Source organism: Pteropus medius, unplaced genomic scaffold (assembly GCF_902729225.1).
Source record: "Pteropus medius unplaced genomic scaffold, Ma_sr-lr_union100, whole genome shotgun sequence".
Classification (NCBI taxonomy): domain Eukaryota; kingdom Metazoa; phylum Chordata; class Mammalia; order Chiroptera; family Pteropodidae; genus Pteropus; species Pteropus medius.
The window spans coordinates 12,026,264-12,032,292 of record NW_024349797.1 but is presented as its reverse complement, the minus strand read 5'-3'; positions in this window follow the sequence as shown (position 1 = coordinate 12,032,292).

Below are 6,029 nucleotides of genomic sequence, written 5' to 3'. Positions count from 1 at the left end.
AAATGATACTCTAATCAGATTACCACCATTCCCTTACTTCTTGACAAATAAAGGTCAACAACAAATATTCAGTCATGCTTTTGAAATGCCTGATGAGGAGGACATTTTTATCTTTAAACATGTTTCCAGAATAAGTTGAATAAGAACACTTTTTCTGCATTGATTGTAAAACATATTGGTTTTGTATTTCCCTTAGTCGACACTCTGTATCTGGATTTTATTGTTGTTGGGGATTTTGTTTAAAGTGGTTTTGTTATCATTTGAGATAAGTAAGTGTCTATAAAAGGAACTAATTCATTTATTATTTATTATCACTGGTCTTAGGTCCTGGCCTAGAACTTTATATCTCTGAACAGCTCAGTCTCCAAACGACTTCATAAGTTGATCTGCTTTCCAATAGTATCCCCTGATTCACGTTTTAGAGGGAAAAGAAAACCTCTAGTTCCTTGGGATAATGCTCATTATCATAGGGCTCTACATTGAAAATCTCTGCAGAATTGCTGATATTTACATACTGATTTGACATGCATTAGAATTTTAAGAGTGAACACACTAAAATGTTAGCTCATTGAGAACACGGACTAGAATCAAATGCATTCTGTTAACATTGCTTTCCCATTCAATTATATAGCATTTGGTTAAAAGTTAAGTTGATGCAAATCTGCCATTCCCATTTTTTATGACAGCCAAGTGTCAAGTACATTGCAAGTGAGCATTGGCATATGACAGATCAATAAAAAATCAATGTTAATAAGGCCTTTACGGAGGTCCAGATTACACACTAAGATGAGAACAAATGAAATTTTGTAAGAAATGAAATCAGGGCAGATTTCAGGTTCTGACTCTCTCTGGTTCCTCTTAGGTGATAAACTGCTTTTATTCTGTGTGATAATGTCCTTTTTAGAAAGTAAGACAGCTGAACAATAATAGCATCCATTGCGCAAGTATGCCTAAGTTAATGTCATTTACAGACATACTGTAACACATATTTAATTTACTTCTTTATTGACAACACATTCCAAGTAAAGAGGAATCAAATGACGACTCAGCTTCAAAGAGAACCACAAAATGTGTCTGATTGGTAATAAAATTATGGCTCATGAATTATAGAATTTAGGTCTTTTTAAAATTTTGGTCTTTCATAGTGGCTGGAGTTTTGACACATCTGACGTCAGTATGCTGAGACTATTCCAAATGTCTTCACAATAACATAGGCATCATTAAAGTGAAGGAAGGTTTTAGGGGATGGCATATTCTGGAAAGATTCTTACTACGAAGCTGATCAACTCATTTGATTTGCTGAGACTATTTCCTCAGTTAACAAAAATGAAACATTGAACACAGTGTTTGACACATGTTAAGATTTTGGTATATGTCAAGCATTCTAAATGTGATAGCAATTTCTCTAAGTTATTCTAAAATGAGATATTGGCAGTCATGGGCCTTTTTGTGAGATCAGGATTCAATACAAGCTCTGCAATTACTGTGTGTGACACTAAAAAAATCATGTATCCTCACAGAATCTCTGTACTTTCACTAAAAATTGAGGCTACCAGAATTGTCTAGGAGCGATATTAAAGAACAAGTGTAAGTGCAGTCTGAATCACATTTAAAAATTCAGTGAAAATGGAAGTTATATCTATTATATAACATGCATAGTTATAAATATATAATTTGTAAATAGAAATAATCCGACATATTATGTGTACCCTATGTGCTATAATAGCAAATTAAATATGTGTATCATAAATGTTATTTACTGTTGTTATTCTTATTGTTATTCATATTTATGAATGAATACAATTTAACCATGTATTTTTGTCAATGAACTATTTCTACTCTTATTTTAAACAACAGAGCAATTAGCAAGGTGATTATAGCAGCCCATCTTTACCAAAGAGGAGTAAAGAGTAGAGATTTTAAAAGCCAGTGATTAATGAGCATCAACCTCTAACCGAAAAAGAAAACAAGGAAAGGACTTCCTAAGGAGTTTACCTTCCTCTTTAACTGAGTACTATTCTCAACTCCTTTTCCTCTGTGGATTAAAAAAAAATCCTCATGGTCCTCTATTCAATTGTTAATAAGAGAACAGAAACATAACATTCCTCTCTCTTCTCAGTGGAGATGCACCTCCATGGAAGTCCCTGGAGAGGCTGGAGAAGGGACTACTAGACACAACTAACCATTACATTTTGCATTTCTACAGTTATTTATTCTTTTCAAAATTGACATTCATTTATTTAGTAAGAGCCACACCAGGGTTCTCAACCTTCCATCCTTTTCTTTTACACCAACTGGTGATAACGACGTTTTGATCCCTTAGTCAGAGATTTTTATTTCTCAAAAATCTACAGCAGTAGCTGATCTGATTTTAAACTCAGTTAACAATAAGCCATTTTGGATTAGGCATATTTAACAGCCAAAGCATTTTGCTTCAGCCTAATGCTTTAGTGATAATAATACTAGATAGCATACATTGAGCATTTCTGCTGTGAAAAAGGCATTATGGATTAGGTATGGTAAAGATGAGGAAATTGAAGTTCAGAAAGATTGAATAATATATTGAGAATTACTCCACTGGTGAAAATCATAAGTTAGATTTGAACCCAGGCAATCTAAGTTCAAGGTCTAAGTTAATTATTTTAAGATGTATAGTATTACCTTGCTCATCAGTCCTATATTCCAAAAACATAGAGAAAAGTTTAAATAGAATGCATAGAAATATAGAACAATTGCTTGGAAGTGCTGAGATCCTTACATTCAGGATTCTTGATTTGGGAATGAGGACAGATTCCTGATAGATATGATTTTACATAATTCCATTTTTCTGCTAGCTGTGTAAGTACAAACTTCAGTGATTTCTCACCACTGATAGTCCTCACTGTTGTTTGCCTTGCAAACATATGGAATTGGCAATTAGCAGTTTACAGTCCTGATGTTTTACTTTCGCTGTCATCTGAGCTTTTTCTCAACTTAGTACCGTAAAAACCTGCCAAGACTATAACAAGCTTTGAGAGATGGAGCATAGCACTTGGGGAAACAGCTGACATGACGATCAAGTCTGGTCTGTGTGTGTGTCAGCCTGTCTCCAGTCTGATTCAGTGACTTCCCTGGGTCCACAAGTCTAAGTTTCCTTTGTGTAACTTGGCAAAGAACCCTGGCCATGATAATGGGCCATATTTTCTTTACGAGATGATGTTGAAGGCTGCATGGGTAATTCAGGTCTTGGTAGTAAAGAATTGACCTTGCCCAAAGAAACATCCAGCTATTGTTCTCAGCTTCTAGGAGGCAATCTATGCCTTACTCTTTGGGGTGCATTTGTTTAAGGTGAAGGCTTGCACTGATTCTTAGGGTGCAGCCAACCATACAGCATAGTCTTAGGATAGGGGCTGATCACAATCAAAAGTACGATCGTGTGATTTAGGTCATACAGAATCAGTTGACTTTGAGACTGAGTTTAACTAAAGAGGCAATTAATCAGTCAGTGATACCTACGTAATGAAGCCCAGTAAGAATTATGGATGTTAAGGCTCGAATGAAATTCTTCGGATGGCAATACTCTATGAGAATTGTCACACATCAATGCTGTGAGGAGAATATGTCCTGAACATTTGTGTTTGGAACCCTCCCAGACTCTGTCCTATGTGCATCTTTGGCTGTTTTAATCTGTGTCTTTTCTCTGTAATAAACCATAACTCTGAGTATAATAACTTTTAGTGTGTTCTTTAAGTCCTTCTAGTGAGTTATTGAAATTAAAGTTCATTTTGGGAACTCTCTACACTTGTAATTGATGTCAGAAATGAGGGTTGTCTCAGTGACCATGACCTCACACTTTGCAGTTTAGCTAATTGTGGGTAGATACCCAGCTCCTGAGAGAGAGAGAAAAAAAAAATACATATCAGGCTGTGAAGTTTTTAATTATGTCCAAATCTTGGATCTACTCTATCCTAGTTATGCCACCTAGACAACTTTTTTCAGCTCTATGGTTTTCCATCTAATAATATGGGAGTTGATACAACATACCTGGCAGGATCACTATGAGGCTCAAAGAAGCTTGTTTACAAGATGTTCCCAGTGTGATGTCTGGCCTCTAGTAGGATCTTTCTAAACATCAGTTTATTATTCAAAATTTAGGATAAGCTTTGGGAAGCAATTGGAGGGAGACGCCTATTGGCTGAGTGTACTAATTTCAGAGAGAGGCTCTACAGAACTATAAGGGAGTTACGGGCATGGAAGGATGTTTGATGCAGGTAGTGAATAGTTAAATGTGAAACAACGTCCCACTTCACATACCCCCACAAAGAAAGAATTCAGAAAAACACTTGGAGAGCTGCTATTGGAAAGGTGGAGACTGAGAAGCTATCCATTAGAGTGACCTCATGGAGGACTCACAAGCTACTGAATGTAGGCAGCATTGAACTATAATCGTTTATTTCTTAAAAAGGTATTTGTGAAGAATTTTTGATGTCTCAGACACTGTTCTAGGAGCTGGGAAATTATCAGTTGACACACAAAATTCTACTTTGCATGGACATTTATGTTATATACTTATTTGTTTACTTGAAATGAATATATATTTTTATTTGTTTATTCAAAATGAAATAAGTATATAACATAAATGTCAGGTAATAATAATTGCTATGAGGAAAAATAAAGTAGGTCGGGAGGATGGGGTGTGAGAGGGGTGGTCCTATTTGTTAATGGGTAGTCAGGGAAGCCCTTTCTGAAAAGATGATGTTTGATCAGAAACCTGAGCATTATGAGGGGACAAGCTTTGTCAATATCTGGGGAGGTTTGTCTGAGGCAGGGAGAAATCTAAGGTGGGACATTCCTGGGTATATTGGAATTGCAGCAGGAGACCAGAATGGATATGGAATTTAATTTTACTAAAATTCCCTAGTCAACTTATACATTTTATTTTAATTTAAATTTATTTCTATGTAATGTTTTTAAATTGGACAAAATATTTCTACAGACCTCTGAAGGCATATATACCTGAGAAGGAAAATTAAAAGGACAATGTAGTGAGACTTCCCCAATGAGCTATTAAAAAGCATTATAAAATGACAGTGAGTAGAATATATAGCGAGACTCCAAGAATCAACAGCCAGACTGGTGTAACAGCAGAAGCCTGGAAACACTCCCACTGCCTGAAATATATTAACTAACATCTAATATCATTATAGAAGATTGAAAACCATTAGTAAAGGGATAGGTTATTCATTAAATTATATTGAAAAAGTTTGCTAATTGGAAAAAAAGTGAGTTAGGGTCTCCCCACGTGCCATGCACCAAAGTAATTTTTAAGTGAGTTATTTAAGTATAAGATTACAGTCCATAAAAATGAGAGGAAATCATGGGTTGTTACTTAGACAATCTTGGAGTGAAAAAATGGCTTGTGATGTCTTTAGCTAAAAAATAAATTAAAAAAAATAGACACACATTAAAATACAATAAGTCCCTCACCAAAATTACGTGTAATGAATGTTTTTTAATCAAATAAGAAAAAAATAGTCAAAAGGAAATGGCTACAAACATAAGCTTATCCCAAACATAAGCTTGTTGATGTTACCTGAAATTTGCTTTTGTACCTAATAATTAGAAGTTTTAGTCATCACAATTTTTAAATTTAACATTATGTGTAATCGATCATGTCCAAATAATATTTTAAATTTATACTTCCCCATACAAGAAATGGAAGAACTTAAGTACGTTTCAGAAAGGAATCACGGTGCTCAGACACCTGTACAAATGCTTTATGAATTGCACGCCCTGTCTGTCAAAATATGTCTGGACACCATAATAGAATCCCCGTCTACGGAAAGAGACGTTCGAGAACATTTGGACCTCACTTCGAAAGTAGGATGTTTTATTTTCCCCTCCATTTCACTCACAATCGGAAACATATGGAATGTTTTATTTGCAGACTACAAAAACAAATCAAATAGGCAATCTTGTGTTGGAGAGAATTTATTCTTCCTGTGGCTCAGAAGTCTAGCTCTCTGTCCACACTTCCAAGCCCATCACTT